This window comes from Neolamprologus multifasciatus, chromosome 19, assembly GCF_963576455.1.
Source record: "Neolamprologus multifasciatus chromosome 19, fNeoMul1.2, whole genome shotgun sequence".
Taxonomy (NCBI): Eukaryota; Metazoa; Chordata; class Actinopteri; order Cichliformes; family Cichlidae; genus Neolamprologus; species Neolamprologus multifasciatus.
In genome coordinates, this window is record NC_140457.1 from 28,033,914 (window position 1) to 28,054,210 (window position 20,297).

General features: G+C 43.2%; 1 long non-coding RNA gene across 1 annotated transcript in view; it reads right to left on the reverse strand.

The window, feature by feature from the left end:
- The window catches only part of LOC146496770 (uncharacterized), a 20,554-nt gene extending 3,331 nt beyond the window's left edge, over nucleotides 1-17,223 (reverse strand). The window contains exons 1-3 of the long non-coding RNA XR_014871258.1: nucleotides 15,689-17,223; nucleotides 2,322-2,414; nucleotides 1-2,039 (exon numbers count right to left, since the gene is read on the reverse strand). The exon at nucleotides 1-2,039 is cut by the window's left edge and continues 3,331 nt beyond it. This is a non-coding gene — a long non-coding RNA (uncharacterized LOC146496770). The remainder of the gene's footprint in view (nucleotides 2,040-2,321; nucleotides 2,415-15,688) is intronic.
- Nucleotides 17,224-20,297: the final 3,074 nt, after the last annotated feature.

The following is a 20,297-nucleotide window of genomic DNA, read 5'->3' on the forward strand; positions in this document are numbered from 1 at the left end:
ATAACGAACAAAACACGATTTTGTCCTGTTCTCATAATTGTAATAGTGACACTATCACTATATAATAACCATCATTAATAAACTGATAGTTAAAACTGTGTAACCCCAGAAAACATCTTCATTAATGACCCCAGCCAAAACAGTGGCAACATGTATTGTCTGTTAAAAGCTGATGGAGGATAGTTTACACTGTATCTGAGGCTTTATTACAAACTGACTGCGACAGATTCATGTTATGACCTCATTTACAGCCTAATGTCATATGTAGATTATTACAGTGTAATGCAGATGCTTTTAAATAGACTGGTTCTTATATGTTTTCTACTCTAAGGCTACGTTCACTCTGCAGGTCTTAATGCTCAATTCAGATTTTTGATCAAATCTGATTTTTTTGTCTGCTCGTTCACACTACAAATAAAATGCGACAGCAAACGCGCTCTAGTGTGAACGCTCAAAGCGGCGCATGCGCAAAAGAAGACGTCACACACAACGCGCTCTGTTTAGACCCAGAGCAACAGTATTGTTTGACTGATGACCTTAATATAAAGACTTCGGACTTTACGTTTCCCAATTTTTGCTTTAAGTTATTTTGTTATTTACATAATAATGTAAATAACCTAATAATGATCCTTATTGCTGTTTTAGACGAGTGCTGCTTCAAAGGATAGTTGCAGATTTCTGTCAGAATCTGCAGATTATACAGAACAAATAAAATGTTCACGTTTCTCCAACGTTGTCTTCCCAACAGTTTCACTGGATGGTCAGGAAGCGTTCACGATGTCTTCTCCGGCGCTGATAATCGGCGTCTGTTTTGTGTCGGTGACATAAAAGATTTAATGCGACGTGACCATCAAACAGCAGCTTTCTAAAACATCAGATATGTATCGGATTCAGGACCACATACGAAAGTGACCCAGATCGGATTTGAAAATATCGGATTTGTGCCGTTCACACAGTCACACCATGATCGGATAGATGGGTCGCATAGGGTCAAAAAAATCTGATTTCGCCTGCAGTGTGAACGTAGCCTTATTACTCAACGCTCTTTACACAACTTGCCTCATTCGCCCATTCACACCAGCACTTCCTGTCTAACATTCACACACATTCTTATTCTGACTGATGCACCACAGGGATGTTTGCCAGCAGCCTGCAGCAGCCAGGAATTGAACCACCAACCTCCTTGCTGTTCTTTTGCTGTTGTATAAGCTGTCCCAGTTTGAACTGTCAGTCAACCTGTACTGCAGATTAATGATGACGCGGTCAAAGGACAGTGTGCAGATTAGAAATCTAACGTCTGCACTGATCTCTGATCTCTGTGGAGTACATTCATAAATACTGACCTAGTAAATATATATTATTTGGACATATTTATTTCTTATTTGCTTTATATTGTTTTATATGGAGTTATATAATGAGTGTTGAACTTGTTGCCTTACCTTACCTAGAGCAGAGCATCGGCACTCAGTATCTGCAGATACTTTAATCCATGATTATAATGTAACGACGGGAAAAGCTTGCTTCATTCTTGGTGATGATTCAGTTTAATAATGTAGCACTGATATGAATCATTTGGAAAAAGCATAATGTCAACAGCTGATGCAATATTCTTTTATTCTTCACTGGTCATATGGTGTGTGTTTAAAGCTAGCCTTGTTTACCACACACACACACACACACACACACACACAGGTTGGTGTGGGAGTAGGCTTGAACTGCAGAGGTACAAAGAGGACTGTAGCTCCTTGGTGGATAGAGGCTGGCACACCACAGGAGGACGCTTAACCAATGGCAGCACAAGACAAACAGTGCACTTTCTGTCGGAGTCCCACAGGACAGGAGGAGGAAGAGTAGTCTCAGAGGGATAAAAATCCACACACCTCTCCACTTCTTCCCCGCAGTAGCATGGCGGCCCTCAGAAAAGAAGAAAAAAGGGGAAACGCTGCACATCGCCGGCCGAGTACTTCTGTCGGTGAGTGCTACCTCTGGGAGGTCAGAAGTCGTCGATTCATACGAGACAAGCTGGCGATGCAGTGTAACTGAAAATGGAAAGCAGATGTTCGTTAATTAGGGGAAATGTGACTGACAAGACTTGAGCGTCGAGGTACACGAGCTCGCCCTCCACCCAGCAGCTGTTGTTACCCGACTTCATTGTCAGTCTTGTACACAAGTCACAGCTTCCCCGTGGAGCCAGGCCTAGACGCCCAGCACCCACAATTATCAAAATAGAATTAAGCTTGATTGAATCGAGCAGATTTTCTCGGGAACAGTTTTTTCCTCGTCTGTGTGCATGTTTGTGTGAATGAAGCCGCTGTACTTACACCACCTTCTGGAGTTTTTTCTTTGCTTCCTCCTCCCTTTTCCGCTTTTGCTTCTTCTTTCTTCGCTCCTGCCGTCTCAGCTGCACCAAAGCGCTATAAAAGACAGACACACAATGATTTAAACCTTCTCATTCCAGGAAATCATCGCCCTGGATTGCTTTCCTGTCTGATAAAAAGTACATTTTCACTTCCCAGAAAATTGCCTGTATACAATTGTTGTTGAAAAGGAAAGCTCATCTGCATGTTATTGCATCCTTTTTGTGCACAGAAGACCTTTGTCCAAAGAATATCCTCTCTGTAAACACGTGCCAAATGCTGCCCGCTCTTACCAGAGTCTGTGGTCACTTTAGTGAAATACAGCATGACACGCTGAGAGTCTGCTGTTCAGCGCGTGAAGTGGATTTGTGAGCTAAGCCCTCGAGGAGAGCAGTGCACTTATGAGACGTATTCGTCTAAATGCACATTGTAGCGAGCGGCTCCATATTCACCTCGAACCGTCTAATAATGTATCCGAGTCTCTCACATACACAAGGACACACATCTGTGGTCAGTAGCACAGACCTGTGAAATTGATGAATGGCCCATTCAAACAACAGATGTTAATTCACTTCACATGTGAATTATCAGATCATTTGTGTCACATGGCACAATATGAATGACACAGATTATCTCAGATTTCGGGCCTCTGCTGGCAAACCCCACCATGCTCGAGGCCTCCAGGTAACACTCGCGCTGAGTGTGTGTGTGTCAGAAGGCGCCATTATGTCTGCACGTCTGAGTGATGATGATGTCCCCGCAGAAGGACACGGGAGCCCCTTTGGACCCGAGAGGAGGGCGATGCCTGATGGCAAACAGACCTGCACACGTACGTATGCACAGCCAGCTCACAGGTAATGCAGCACATCCTCCTATGACCACATTCACAGTGTCTGTGGCAGCTGCTGAGTGTCAAAGCAGATATGTTAGCTGGGACATGGTTCCTGCACTCTGACGCTGATCTCCGACCAGTCCTCTGACTCATTTTAAGATAAAATGGATCAATAGCGTCTTTGCAGAAAGTAGTGTTAGAGTTCTGCCTGTATGCAAATATGAAACATTTGACACTGTGTTATTAACGATGATCATGTTTGTCACATGTCAAAGGTAATCCAAAGTCACTGGATTATGTGACATAATAAGGACACTCTATTAAGCATTAGTAAGGTGGTAGTAAGTGCTTAATCCATTATTTATAAACAAGTACTTATATTTAATATGTAATTTAGAACATTTTTATTAAAGTCCAAGTAAGTAACAAAGTATTTAGACACGGATACACAAATTGGAACCAAAGGCTACTTAAACGCACTGAAGCTTCTTCATTTAAAATAAAACAAAACAAAACAATAGTGAGTATTTCTCAGAAAAGTGCAAACAACACATAAAGTGTTAGCCGCTGTACCATAAACTGTTTGGGAAAACAAGGTTTGACGAGCCACGAGTCAAACTAGCTCTCCACCACATTTTCCTCCTTTAGGAAATGCTCTACAAACCCTTCAAACCCCACAAACCCTACAAACCCTAAAAACCCCAGAAACCCTACAAACCCCACAAACCCTATAAACCCTACAAACCCTTCAAACCCCACAAACCCTACAAACCCCACAAACCCTACAAACCCTACAAACCCTACAAACTCTAAAAACCCCACAAACCCCACAAACCCCACAAACCCTACAAACCCCACAAACCCTACAAACCCCACAAACCCCACAAACTCTAAAAACCCCACAAACCCTACAAACCCTACAAACCCTTCAAACCCTTCAAACCCCACAAACCCTACAAACCCCACAAACCCCACAAACTCTAAAAACCCCACAAACCCTACAAACCCTACAAACCCTTCAAACCCTACAAACCCTTCAAACCCTTCAAACCCTACAAACCCTACAAACTCTAAAAACCCCACAAACCCTTCAAACCCCACAAACCCTTCAAACCCTACAAACCCTACAAACCCCAAGAGCCCTACAAACCCCACAAACCCTACAAACCCTACAAACCCCACAAACCCTACAAACCCCACAAACCCTACAAACCCTACAAACCCTTCAAACCCTACAAACCCTACAAACCCCACAAACCCTACAAACCCCACAAACCCTACAAACCCTACAAACCCCACAAACCCCACAAACCCTGACATCACAGGTAATAGATGCATTTCCAGCTATTTAAACAATGAACAACCATTTCCTGCTGAAGATCACTTAAACATAAAAGTAATCGCTGCACTCGGGGGCACTACAGCCAAGTGACACTTTGTTTTAGTTTTAGTGACCTTGTTGAGTTATAGCTGTGTGCGATACTGCATATTTTGGCATCGATCCGATACAAAGTGAATACGGGCCAGATCACCGATACTGAAATCGATACTTTTCAGTAAATAAGGTGGATGCTCATTGAATTGCTAAATCTCAATTAATTTTCATCACGGTAAGTGTTTTTTGTAATGTTTCCTTTTTTATCATTAAATAGTTAAAACCCAGGACATAATTAACACAAAGTTTAGAACTAAATAGAAAATGCTTTATTATCATTTTTTTAGAAACATCTTAAATAAAAAGTGCCGCAAACCAGGCAACAAATGAAAACAAACAAGTACTGATGAGAAACTATAATACTAAAATTACAATTAAAATCCTCAACAACAAAAACAACTGGTGAAAATATAAATATATGTAAACAACCCCGAAAGCGTCTAAGTCACGTGACGGCGCAGCATCTAAACGCAAGAGGGGGGAGGAGCAAAGTGTGTCTGCGCTGACACAGGAGCGGCGAGTCCGGCGACCTGGCTGTTTGTCTTTGCTGAAGCACAGCATTGCAAACAAGAGCAGAACTGAAAGTAAAGAATCGACCAGGCTAGCATCGATCTGTATGTATATATATGTTAAGAAATAAAGAGAGAGAGTTTTAAGAACGGTATAAAAATGATGTTTTTCTGTGTGGATGGTGTGAAGACATTTCATTGTCCATGAACCTGCGGTGAAATCCTTTCTCTGGTTTACAAACTATGCATCAGACTGAGTACGTGTTATCTCCTGCAAGGGCCAACAAGGGCCAACGCTGATCCTGTTTACTCCACACACAGCAGACTTTCCCAGGGCTCAGCCTTTTGTAGTGCTTGGTTAAATCATGTCTTCACAGCTGTAGTGAATGAAAGCCTGGCAGGAGTTATTTTTATTCTCTTTACTAAACCAAAGTGAAGGAAGAACAACCCCCTTCCGACTGCTGCAACAAGCAGAGTCCCCGGAGGGCTACAACCCAGGCAGCGAAACAAAGAGGAATATTTAAAAAAAACAAAAAACGCTGAAATGAGAATAACTCAGGAATCTGAAAGCACGTCGGACTCCAAAGGTAAAGTGTTGCACTAGCAGCCATCGAGCTGCTGTAATTAGGTCAGGTGAGAGGCTGGGGAAAGTTTTAACTTTCTGGACACTTTTATTTTCCTCGCTCTCTTTCCCGGGGTGCTTCCTCTGCCAAATCCCAATACAAAGGGACTCCAGCCTCACCCTTAGCACAGTCTCCCTTTGTTGTACGACACAGTCCATACCAGGCTGGAAACAAAACACGACGCTGTGGCGACTCATCTCAGTTTTGCCCGTCCCATCATTAGCACATTTGTCTTCTCTCTTTGGCGTGGAGCAGCCATCTTGCTCAGAAGCAGATATTCACGTGTCCAAGGATGCTGGGTATCCACGTAGTTGGCCTTAGGGGCTAAGTGCAGCATCAGGCATGTGCTCACCATTGTTATCCTAGATGTAATGGGAACAGACCACGAAGCAGCTGGACCAAAGTCATACGACTCTCCGTCCACGCCTCGGCTGCCTCTTTAGTGTCCAGAGTGCGATGTAAGGTGTCAGGCTGCCGCCACTCGTTTGTGGAAGATGTGTCCAGTCGGGCAGTCGGGGGTGTGGGTGTCCAGTCTGTATATTCAGGCAGCTGGACACAACATGTTGATCATCATTACATGGTGCTTCATTTGTTTCTTGATCTCAGACACTGTGTGCGTCTGGCCTGTCTCGACTACCTTCAGGCACTGCGGCCCTCGTCTCCTCCAGACAGCCCTCGCTGTAATGCGACTAATTGGACCGGCCAACGGAGAGCATGCTGTCTCTTCTGTGACAGGACCCCCACATACCCATCCACAAAATATGCTAAGAAAATGCTGTCACTTAATTAGCAATAAGGTTTGACCGATTAGGACAGCTCATTTACCGACTGGACAAAAACGGTGTCACACGTCGGGCACTAATCACAGCCTGCACGTGCGCGTGTGGATGGTGATGTTATCGCTCTTGACCATTGTACATGGGGAAATTGGCTGACCTTAATTGCAGTAATTTCGTTAGTGTATGACGCGCTGGCTGGACTGTTGCAATCTGTCACCCACACTGTCCATTCTCCAATCAAAATGCTGCTCTCGATAAGTGGCCCGTGGCCAGCACAGCTAACCAGACAAATGCTATCATTAAGTAATCAAACCAGACTAACAGTCTGTACTTGCAGGGTCCAAATCATTAGGCTTTATGACAGCAACACTGATGCTCGATGGAGTCTGGGGAAGATGTCCAGTCCAGACTGGCAGACAGGGATTGTGCGTTTTCTCCGCTTTACAGCAGCAGGCCAACGGAAAACGACAGGGCTAGTTAAGCAGCTACTACCATACCTTTAAGTGAGCTACAGTGAACTGCAGTGGTGCTATTATGACACATTTTCAGAAGGAAACAAGCAGAGTTCTCCATTTTTATGCTATTTTCATGCTATTACACCATTTTCTGAGTGCTGAGGTTGTTTTCACTGGGTTCTTTCCAGACCTGCTGAATCAAGAAAGCAGTTAGACAGAACCTGCCTGGCAACGTTAGGAAGGCTAAACAATTACAAAAAGCAGCACATCATGCAAAAAACAGCGTCATCAACATCTATCAGTCTGGAAGAGCCGACTCATGATGAACTCGAATAATAAGCATAATTACAAGACTTCAAGGTGATTGTACGGTGGCCCTGAGAGGCCAAACGGACTGCAACTTAAGAAAACAGCAGCAATAAGAAAAACGCTGCAAAAGCACACAAAACACAACAGAAATAGGGAAAAACGGATTTCCAAAGTGTTTCTGGGGAGACAATAACCCGACGGACCAGTTGCAGGAACCAAAATATGCTAAAAACTGGGAGACACAGAAGTGGAGGATCTGTCGGTTTTGTAAGGAATGAAAAGATGAGGGGTAAGTGTGTTAGCCTAACTATTAGCCTAAAATCCATCATCAGTATTGTATGAATCATGATAAAACACACCAAGTATGTTTTGGTTCCTGCACCTGGTCCGTCAGGTTATTTTCTCCCCAGAAACACTTCCCTTGTGCTTTTGGACATCTGTTTCCACTTTCTTTTTTCCTATTTCTGTTGTGGTTTGTGTGCTTTTGCAGCGTTTTTCTTATGGCTGCTGTTTTCTTCAGTTGCAGTGCATTTGTCCTCTCGGGGCCACCGTATGATTGAGACCATTCAGTTATATGGAAAGTCTTTATTGATGTCATAGCACAGGGCAGCAGTTTGATCTTTTTTTGGTGCACACAGTCAGACTTGTTTTGTAACCCTGCGTTGACCTGTGAATATGCACCGTGCCTGCCACAGGACACATCTGTGTGCTTAAATACATAAGGCACCTTTTATCTCCCTGAAGGAGCTGTAAAGTTTTCATTAATAGATGATTTAAACCAACTTCTTACTCCAGACTGACTCGATCAATTTGCATGTAAACATTTGTCATCTCGAAAAAATAAATAAAAGAGTGAACAGATTTAAATTTGGGGGTTCTTTCAAAGCAGCTAGTGTTTGATAGAGTCTGTAAAAGTGATACTGCCTCTTGTTTGGAACACAGTAATAAAACTTAATAATGAGTTGAATTCAAAGACACATTTTTCATTGTGCTGCTCTCTCAAACCCAACGCCACTCTAACTACAGCCAATCAGACGAACAAACAAACAAGCCCTGCATGCAGACCAATAACAAGTCATCTATCCTCAATTTTCCCTCTCCCCCTTTCACCAGAATGCCTTTCTTCCCCTTTTTTCCTCTCCTCTGGGCAATCTCCAACTCCTCATATACATCTGTACAAATTGATTTCCTCTTTACAAGGGAAGATAATGACTGTGGCGACAGAAATACCTGTAAGTGAGGGATAATTACACTGTGAGACACCACCCGCTGAGTTTCTTTCTCCAAGCTCCCAACAACATGAATTTTAAGCTTCGATGGCACTCAGCAGCGTCACACCAATAAGGGCCAGGATTTGATTAAAATTATAGTTCTTTTGCTTCTGCTTCATCTATTAAGATAGGAATCTTGTTCAGGACATTTTTATATACATGTAAAGAGGGGCTGGTACAATTTAACATTTCTCCCCTGCTGTTAGACATAAAAGCGAACAAGGTGGGGTCTGTGAGCTACCTGCACAAAGCTGCTCGTGACAATTGTACCGCGGTCCTCCTGCTCTGCTGTGCTCTCTGCAGCAGTGGGCGAGGTGCTGGTGGACTGATGCACAAAGCCTGGGGCAGGAATCGCATTTTAACACTTAAGACATCAGCAGCTGCATCTTGGGACTGATTGATATCATAATGGGATGAGACGCATTTTCAACTGCTTTACTTGTTATGACACATTTAAGAAACCTGAAGGCCAGAACACTGTAGGACGATCCAGGGACGACATCACAGCACCTACAGGCCACTGGTGGACTTTTCTCGCAGCATCCAGCCGATACACGGAGAAACAAGCTAACATGTTGTAGTGTCGTTTCTCTGGATGTATTGTTGTAGGGGCTGCCTTACCATGTAAAGCGCCTTGAGGTGACTGTTGCTGTGATTTGGTGCTGTGTAAATAAATCTGAATTGAATAGTTTCTGCTGACACTCTGGAGAGACTAGTTGTGCTAGGAAGATAACATGGATCCATAGATTGTATTAAGGCTACGTCCACACGTACACGGGTATTTTTGAAAACTGAGATTTTCCGTTGTCGTTTTAAAAAATAATCCCGTCCACACGTAAAGGCAGAAATGAAGGAAAACGCTGCTAGGAACATGCCAAAGCAGCAGGTGGCGCTATATTCCTAACCGTGCAGAAATGTTGGCCAATCAGAAGTCTAGAAGCCTCGGTGGGAAAAAGTAAACAAAGCTGGGGCATAGAAGCAGAACCGAGTCGTATGTGTGGAGGGACAGTAACTGTGTGTGTATATGTAAGCATTTAAAGACTGCAGAGACAATTAACAGTAACAGTATTGTAGAAATTCATTTCACCAAAACAATAACGTGGCGCACAGCGTGACGTCAAAAAATGCGCACACCTTTGACGCTGCGTTTTCTCCGTTTTTCTCGTCCACACGTAAATGCAAAAACGGAGTTTTCAAAAATATCCACCCTGGCCGGAGTTTTTAAAAAGCTCCGTTTTCAGTGACCAAAAACGCCGTTTACGTGTGGACGAAAGGTGCAAACGCATAGAAAAATCTGCATTTTCAAAAATATCCGGGTACGTGTGGACGTAGCCCAGACTTAGAACGTTTACAGTCACAATGAAATTATGTAGCAAGACCACAAGGTGTGGAAGTAAACGACAAAATACTGAAGGAGAAGAAACAAATATAGGAACACTATGTACACGAGAATATAATAAATAATAAATAAGGCTGGAAAATGCACATCTGCCAAAATATTTCACAAAAAAGACGTCAACATAACAAATACCAAATGGCAGCAACAGAAACAGGTTTGATTAAAAGACCAGTGTGATGTCGTCCATTGGTGTTGAAGGGGAAACGTCTTTGAGGGTCTGCTTCTCACAGCAAACCATATCATTGTCACATGATTCACTTCAGATACTCCAAAGGTGTCATTTGTGATATCTGCCCTCCTGCCAGCCTTCAGTACGGAGCTCAGGAATCTGATATCTGATAAGCGGACTTTCCTTCACTGATGAAGATTCATTCATCATATGGTGTCATGTGACTTTGATTGTAGCCTGGTGCAGGACCGTGTGGTCCGGCTGTAGTTTATAGTGATGCTGTTGCTAAATGAGCAAAGTATGCTTGATTAATGACTGCCATCTACCTGCACAGTGGATTTACTGGCAGCTCAAAGAGCTTCATGCTACGTGCATATGTCTATACCCAGTATCTACAGCTCTGTGGCCCTAACAGAATCACCAATGAATTTAACAGTTAACTGTGGGAGAAAGAAACCCACACAGGTATGGGTTTGAGCTGTGTAACCCCCACAACACCATCACTAAAGTGCGGTCCAGACATTCTGGGCCTCGTCCATCCCTTCGTCCGTGCCTCTGCTACACGTGATCAGGTGAATGCATCATTTTGTAGCTGGTCTCAGTATGTTCTCATGTTCATGCTGAACCCACGCTGGCTTTGAAGCTTCCCATCTGTCTTTTATTGTTTTTCTATTGTGTTTGATCCCTGATTATCACTGTGAGCTATTAAGTTCAATTTGTTATTGTACAAATGATGAAACGAATGTGTTCAAACGACATTTGAATTGGTGACAAACGCTTCAACTTTTACAGTGATTATCTCCTCTCATTAGTCACCATTTCTCAAATCAAAATCAAAAGCGCCTCCTTGCTTTCACTTTTCAAACAGGCATTGAGTACAAGCCCTAAACTTCTAAAACAAGCTTCTTCTAGCAAGTGGAAGGAGGAGAAAAAAAGCACAATAGGTGGAAACAAATGAGAAAGGACAAGTTTCTATATTCTGAAGTAAGAGCTAAAAGGTATGCAGATGTCTCCTCGTTCCTCTCCTTCCCCAGTGACAGGTATGTCAGGGCTCTGAAAGCCCTTGCAGTATAATTACACGCCATCCTATCTCCCCCCCAGCAAAGTAGGTGTTGCTCGAAAAGGAGCATCGTGCTATTAGATCCCTTCGACTAAAGGAAGGGAAACCCAGGGGAATCGCATCTTTAACAAAGCCCATCTCCTTTGCCTTTAAATATCTCTAGCACCCCCACCCATCCCTCCGAGCCTTGCTATCTGTTTCTCCGCCCAAAGAAGAACTTGTGTGTGTGTGTGTGTGTGTGTGTGTGTGTGTGTGTGTGTGTGTGTTAGCGTGTAAAACAAGGTGCTGGTTTAAAATAGAATAGAAAATCATATTTACAGCCTGCTACAAAAATGTGGAGGTAAGGTGGAGCCCTGTGGTCAGTGTAACTGTAGTAGTTTATTGCACAGTTACTTATTTACTCTTTTAGCAGGTGTGTGCACACATGCTGTTTATGAATGCAGCTGCTAACACAGTATTCAGCCTCACATGCAGCTCGCCCTGACAGCCTCTCTCTGCTGTACAGCTAGCATCACAGCACTACTTTTTTCATCTGTCCCATGTTTCCTTTGCATTAAATACCTTCACAACAACATCTGTGTTTTATTCTCCCACATGTCCCAGTATGCTCCAGTCACCTCCCTCACACACTCGACCAGTCCACTCTTTCCCTCCTGACACACACCCCGGTGGGCGCACACACACCCCGGTGGGCGCACACACACCCCGGTGGGCGCACACAATGACAACATTCAACATCAACTCTTTGATTCCGGCTTTAAACTAATGATCCCGTCTGGTTTTTTTCGACTCCATGTCTCTTCTACACCGAGGTTTGAATCTGCCTCCGGTGCTCCTGGCCTCCGTCCACATCGTCTCCTTCTCTCCATCATGTCAGCCAGCTTATCATCCATAGTCCCAACATTTAAGGTCCCCACTGTCACCTCCAAGCCGCCTCTAAACACGTCTTCCCCTCTTTCTTCTTTCATTGTCAACACTTTCCACTGACACCCTGCTGCCTGCTAGAAACAAACTAGTTGCCATCCCAGTTCACTAATCAGAGCAAATCCCCAACAGAGGGAAGAATAAATTAGTTACTAAATAACCAAAGTTTTCATATGAAAACTATTAATTTTGAAAAAGGAACAGTGCAAATGTTTCCAGGGCAGCATTCAGCTGTGTGATGTGAAGGATAGATACAAGGCAATGTGATGTAAAACTATAAATGTTAATATTATATATTTATATATAATATATATTAATATATATTAATAATTATTAATATAATATTAATAATTATTATAACAGTAACATTATAACAGAAATATTATAACAGTGTTTTTATTCCACTGATGAGTGAATGCTGCTGCTTTATTCTGTTAGTTTTATTAATATTTCTAATGACTCACTGTGTTTCTATCTGTTTGACAGCGATTGTTATTTTATGCTTTATTCCATATGGTGATTTTGCTATTTAATTGCTTGTAAAGTGTTCTTAATTGTCTTGAATGTAGCTGTAAATAAAGGTTTCTCCCTATATCATGATTATATTCATTAAATGTACATATCTATATGCACTGCATGCATATGAAAAAGAGTTTAACATTATGCACAGGTTTACATGAAGGGTAAAACATGTTGTAATTAACTGCTGCTGCACAGAAACCTCAGTAAGATTTTTCAGTATTTACACGTTATTGCTCGGTGATGTAATCAAAGTATTTTTTTTAAATATTTTACAGCTGGAGGAACCTCAGACAGACGATGTAGGTGGAAGGTTTTAGCACACTGAGATATGTAATGATATAATTTCACTGGATGTTAGCTCATCTCTTCAGTTTCTAATTCAGTCAGAATCATCCTCAACACAAAACAAAGCTGCACAAAACCTGCGTGTGTGAGGCGCTCTGCTAACCTAAGTAGGTCAAACTATCTGCAAAGAACGCAACTCCACAAACTTTCCGTCGTCAACGCCTTTACAGGCGTGCGTGGGGTGGGGGTGGGGGGTATCACTTGTCACAAACTTGACACTTCTCTCCCTTTCCAGAGGAGGAGGAGGAGGAGGAGGAGGAGGTGAGGGAGAAAAGAAAGAAAAGAAAAAAACTCCAAAGGACTGTTTCGTTGTTCTGAAGTTTCCCACCCTTTTCTGCGTTGCCTATCATTGCTACTGAAATCAACACTTACCTTTTCAATGACAACCTGGCAAATTGCCAGACATTAAGGGGAAGTGCATGAGGCCTGGAGTGTGTGCGTGGATGCAGGCTTGTTGTTTGTGTGTGTGGGTGCGGTGGGGAGGGCGACTGTCTAATGCCTGGTCCCAGGGGCAGGAGGCAGGATGCTAAAATAGCTCCATGCCTGCGCTGCTCCGGAGCAGGATGGAGTTTTGGTTAAAAGGTTCCTGCTTTCTTTCCAGCCCTGTGAAAACACGAGCAGGTTTCATCTTTAGGGACCCCATTACAAGGCGCGGTGAAATTATCTGAACTAGATTAAACCTGCTGTGCTCGCAGACAAAACGATCCGTGCGAGAACAGCTGGAGAGAAAAACGCTAAATCCCACAAAACCACCCTCTTTGCATTTTCCCAAACAGGAAGAAAAGGGACAGCGTATGTGTGTCGTAATGCATTTGAGTGCAATAAGCTGCAAAAATGACAAAATAGCCACGGCCAACTGCTCTTCTTCCAAATTTCCTTACATCTCACAGTAGTGCAGGAACACCTGCACACGGAGAGCCGAATCCCACGCCTGTAACAGAGTGTGAGATTCAGATGCAGGCTTTAACCTGAGAGGAGGTTTTCGTAGTGTTCGGGACTCCTCTGATGTTTTCCATGATCCACAGACAGAATAGGGGAAGCTTCCAGATTGCAGCAGAGCTCGGTGGAGAAATAATCACTGCCACAGCAAATTCATCTGTTCTGCGATAACGGTACATTTCAAAGAAGTTGTCCAACACCTCAACTCTGAAATGTTCTCTTATACACTGATAACTACAGCACTATGGCCATTTGTGTATTTGCTCAAAAACTTTTTCTATATGTATGGAAATTTACCGAAGACCAGCACGTAGCTGGAGACAAGGAAAAGAAAGCATTACATTTGAAACGATGACCAAAAAGAACATGGATGCTGAGAAATCGCTGTAACTGATTCATGCTCGATAAACGGCGGGCGTAACGAGTGTGCATACAGGTGAATACAGGCTGGGAAAGAAAAGCTTCTGGACTTCTTTGAAGACGTTTCATCAGAGAAGGTTACCTCGCAGCCCGTTGTTCATTCAGTGGGCTAGTTTGAGTCATTGTGCAAAGGTCTGTTTATAAGGTTGGAGACCTGCAGTCAGCTGAGACTGAAGAAGATACCTGTGACGAAACGTTTCTTCAATGAAATTGTCCAGATGAACAGAGTCAACCTTTTGGGATCTCATCCGAGACGTTTCAGGCTTCGTCCACACTGAGACGGCGTTTTTCGTCAAGGAAAACAGAGCTTTTTGAAAATGTTCTCCAAAGAGGATTTGAAAGCGCTGTTTTCGTGTCACAGTGTGTTTAAATGGAGGCGAATTTTAGTCATGTGATGCACTCATGTGACCAATTAAACTAAGATAGCAGAGGAAGCCTCCAAACAGCTTTTCTTCAACTTCTTTAATTCTCACTCACTTTTGCAACTTTGTGCTTTTGTGTTACTCACAGAAGCAGCTCCACCTCATTGTTAGTCCATTTAAAAAGCTTTTTCCTCGACGTTTCAAAGAGCAGGGAAAGAAAATAAACGGCAGACGTAACAGCAGAAATAACGCAGGTTGAATTGTCTTGCATTTCATTCATGCTCAGTACAAGAACGTAAGCATTTTCAGTGTGGATTAAAACAATTGAAAATGATAGCGTGCAGCATTTTTAGACAAAAACACTGCTTTGAAAATTATCTGGATTAGTGTAGACGTAGCCTGAGAGTGTCCCTGACAGGCCATGGACCCCCTATAGAGATTGACAGACCACGAGACTTTCACGCATTGCATGTTCATTCTCCGGTTCCAATACCTTCTTGCTTTTTCTTTGCCCCCCAAAAAGTTATGTACAAAACGAAGGAGAACAATGTCGGTCCGTACAAAGACAGACTTGATGAAAAGTCAAAGATACGAGGAAAAAATCAAAGGAGTGAAAGGGTTAGACCCTTACGAGCACACAGAGTGGACAAAATACGTTAGCGTGCTGCCCAACTTTCACCACGCTCATATTTATAATCATACGGTTCTTGGAGTGAGTGCATACACTCATGAAGTTTAGTAACTTCAGGTCACTGCAACAAGCCCAGGTACAGTTTACCGACGGATGGGTACAGGACCATGAAATGCACCGTGTAGAACGAAAGACCATCGTACGAACAAACGTAAGTTTACCAGTTTCACAATTTCTGTTCAGCGCCAGACTTGCTTGTAACCTATATCACCAATTATGTTATGAAAAATGACGTATTAACTTCAACAGCAGACTGACCTTTGTGGAAATGCTTGGAGCAGACTAACATGTGAGCTGGATGTTCTGGGACGTTATATTTGGTCTTTGAATGGCTGCAATCCAGGCCATCTGTCGCCTCTTTGTTACTTCAGAAACATGTCTCGAACAATTTCTCTTCAACGACGTAATCCGATAACAACGATCTCTTTACCCGTCGGCTTCCCGTGGCTGTCATGTGACCGGCTATTGCAGTTAATAATACAACAGCTTCTTGACATTTTTGTGTTTCTTTTTATCGCTGTGTAACTGATTTCATGTGAAAGCCTGCGTGCGCTAGTACCACTTGCCACGAGTTCCCAGAATCCTTTGCGGTTTTGCCCCTGAATGACGTCACATTTTCAATCTCTATTGATCCTTTGCCTAATCACCCCAGCCACAGTGTGAACGGGTGTGGGTCAGAGTCGGCCAAGGTTTCGGGTGACACTTTCAGAGGTCGACATGGGCCTTCTCCTTCGCTGAAACTCTTCTTCATTAAAACTCAACGCAGCGACTGGAAGAACCGATCCTTTTAAGGATCCAAACCCAGCAACAAATGCATTCCCTACTCAGAGACCACAGCACTCTATCTCTAATGTAAATACACAAACCATGCAAATGTGTCATTCAGTTGCTTTCGTCAGTTCCACAAAGCTGAGTCCTGATCAACAACCCAGACACATCCTGTATCAGCAGTCTCCAAAGGGGCAGGAGCCTCCGTGCTCTCCCTCAGCTCTCTCCACTGAATTGCTCTGCATTCATTTCCATTCTGCAGTCTTTTGCTTTAAAAACCCTTACAATTGTAACCTGTTTTGCATTTGCCCCCACCCCACCCCCCATCGGGGTTGGGAAGATGCTGCTGTCCGTGTGCTTATTCAGAGAGAAATGGCCTTTTGTCTCTGCTGCTCTCCGTCACAGAAGGTCACGCAGGCTTACCCCGCTGAATAAAGCCTCGGCCATTGTTATAATTTGCATTGATGCATAGAGGGGTGATGGGGTGGCAGAGGGCGAGGGCGGGTGTATGTGTGTTTATGTGTGGTAGTGCTCCGAAGGGGGAGGTCAGCGTACCGTGAGGCAGGCGGGGTGGGAGGAGGTTATGCAGAATGACAGTGTCTTTGCTTGGAAATGTGAACAATGGATGGACAGTGTTTCTTCTTCTTCTCCCTAAACTGCCACGAGCACTGACGTGCACACATCGTAACTCACCCTTGGGAGAACGAAGGCCTCCTTCTCCAAGGTCAGCGGCAAGAACAGAGGCGGGACAATTAGTATGCAGATCAGCAGTGAGGTGTCATTTAAGGGTATTGCTCTGATGCAATTACATTAGTTAGGCCAGGGAAGAATTCCCCATGTGACCTCAATCATATGTGGAACTGAAGGAGGAAGAGAGGAAACAGGCAAACAGGATCACCTGAAGCCTTCTTATCTCCACCTTATCTTATTTGCTTTACCTACAAAGGGGCAGAGGTGACAGATGAACAGATCATCGGCTTCTCTCCTTACATGGTGATGGGAATTTTATTAAAAGAATATCTTGCTGAAGAAATATCAGCTTGTGCACTTTCAAAGAACTACCCCCCCGCCGCCCCCCCCCCCCCCCCCCACACACACACACACATTACATAAACGTTTTAAACTGACTTGCCTTTCTTTGATCCTCAAGCAACAAATGACTTGGTATTTGATGGAGAAACACTTGTTGGCAAGTGCAGACTTTTCCTGGTCACCAGGTTTGCCGACATCTCAGGAGGAATTTCCTAATGCCAGAAACTCGGAGTGTTTGGTTGCCCTGTGGCAGCTCGACATTTAATCTCCCTCCCATTGAAGTCTGGAGACTAGCAAGACCACGCATTGAGCATAATGTGCTTCTTTAGCCACTCCTTTGTTGCCTTGGCAGTATGTTTTGGATCATTGTCACGCTTCCATCTATGACCCATCTTCAGCGTTCTGGTTGAGGGAAGGAGGTTCTTGTTCTGGACCCGTCAGTGGCCCCAACAGAAGAACATCCCCAAAGCTTAATGCTCCTCTCTGTGCCTGACTGTGGGGGGCTGTGTTCAGATTAGTGGATTACCTGCTCCACCCTCTGAGCTACTGTGAAATTTTTGTGTTAGTATTATGCGACGGTGTAAAACTAACACAACAGTAAAACATGGTGAAAAATAAAACAAAGACAGAATGAATGTTTTAAAGTATCCGAGGCAACTGAAGTACCTTAAACAGGCTGCTGCTGCTTGAAAACCCTCCAATGTGGCTGAATTAAAACAATCCTGCAAAGAAAAGTGGGCCAAAATTCCTCCACAGCGATGAAAGCAGTTGCAAACGCTTGATTGCAGTTGTTGCTGCTGGGGTGATACGATCAGTTAATGTGTTTAACTGATTGTACTTTTTTACACAGGGCCAGGTAGGTTTGGGAAGCTGTTTCACGTAATACATGGGGTGGGCTGTTGTAAAGACGTGACCCCTTTATTCAAAGGGATTAAAGTGACTCCTGTGTTTTTTGCTCTCTGCTGCTTGTCAGTCTCATCAGTTTCCTTGAGTGTTGTTAAAACAGCCAGTGTTTTTTTTTCTATTAGCATCCATCAGGTTAGCAGCTTGCAGCTTGCAACCTGTATGGGAGAAGTAGTGTTGCAGCTGTTAAAGAGAACCTGGGGGGCCTGCGAGTGCTGGACTGCTCAATAGAAGGACAGGAGAAGAGATGTGAAATTAAATGGACTGGAACTGAAGAGGACACAGCTTATCGTTGCAACCGCTAGTTCAGATGCCTCTCAAACTAACTTGACACCCTTGGACTAAACTTCAGTCTGAAGCCCTGGAATAATGCACTTAAACCTAATGTCTCACTGTGTTATACCTGTTTTTTTCTGGAGTTTTTTTTTTTTTTTTTTTTTTTTTTTTTTGGGGGGGGGGGGGGGTGTTTTGTTTTGCTTTGTTTTATTTATCTATATATATGTTTTTCCTGTAATAATATCTGAATGATCTAGATGGGAGAGTATGTATAACTATATCTATGTGTTTCCCTAACACTGTTCATACATTACTATTATACTCTCACTTTTTATTAATTTCCTCCTCTATTTGATTTGAACTCTCTCTTCCTGTTGGTTAAAATGTTGTTGGAAAAGCAATAAATAAATCTTTAAAAAAAAAAGAAAAAGCTTGCAGTGGGGATGCATTTAGGTTGTATTTTAGCCACATGCTAAACATGCAAACTTCCAAATAAAGTGTTTCTTTTACATTTACTGCTGCCCATAATAATGGATATTTAATGATGTTGTTTTTCAAATGTTCCTGTTGTGGAGTGGACAGCCAGTCTTTTCTTTGCCATAGCAGTTAACTGTGGCCTCAGAGGGAAAATGAAATTTGCTCCTCCACCACCACCCTTTTCCTTGCTTTTTTGAGAAATCTCTGCCTGGGTTGTAAATTTTTTCCAATTCTTACTCATTCACTCCTTCTATCTTTCTCCCTCTTGTCTGAATTAATGAGATGGGGTTTGATCAGGGCAGCCAAGTGTTCAGTGGGAAATCTCACAGCCCGCCTTGTGTCCCGTAATAGAATTTGCATCTAATGCATACATAAATCAAACATCTTTCTGGACATTTTCATATGCATAATGTCATTTCATCCGGTTTCTTTCCAAGTGGGGAGCTGTGCTGGGCTGAGGGTGGGCTAGTGTTGGGTATGTTTTGGGCTGGGAAGGGGGTTGTATGTAGGTGGCAGTGGGGTGTTGGTACAGAGAGGTTAGTTTGTTTTCTTTTTTTTCTTACTTCTCTCCTTCTGTTCCACTTTCGTACTTTTTTGACTTTGTCTTAATGCTTTCAATTTATTTTGCTGACTGCGTAGCCGTGGTGTGAAGCCATGCTTCGGAGATCTTTGGGGTTTGGTTGTCAGATATCTGCATTGAGTTTAAAAGAAAGGCAATACATGTGGATGTGTGTGTACACCCTCACGCCGCCATCGGTGTGTGTGTGTCTGAGGCATGTTGATGGGTGTTCAGAAGCAGTAGCAGAAGCTGCTTCATCACATCGCTACCTTATTCTTGAGGGCTTTGTTATGTAAATGCAAGAGAAAAAACTAGTAGATTCAAAGTGCTTTTTCTTCTCAAGGAGGTAGGGGATAAAAAAGAAGCAAGTGACAAGGTGTCTTGATTGTCCTTAGTGCTTTGCTAGTCTCGCACTAACAAGCCTTGATATTGTAGAAATTCCATTTGCAGTCGTCTCAATTTGCATGTCTTGGACAGTTCTTATGCACACTATTAACTCTCCGTGCTTCCACTGCTGTGGAGACAGAACGTGAATGTACTGGACCAAATGTACAGTCAAGTGTCCAAGTTGTGTGGCAATAATAATAATAGTAACACACACACACACACGCACACACACAAATAAATGAATATGACTGCTCGTGACTGAGATTTGTGTATATATGATAGGAAACACCTGATATTGCATCACTTATTCCCTGATGATTCAAGCTTTTAAAGGTGACCTATTCTGCTTTTTCTTTTTTTAATGTATTGTTACAAAGTGAACATTAACATAAAACATGGTAAAAGCTTCAAAAAGTGCAATACTTGCATGTATGGCCCAATATAGTGGGGGTACGGTTTCAGGTTGAGAGCGGCATGTCCTGGGCAGCGAGCCA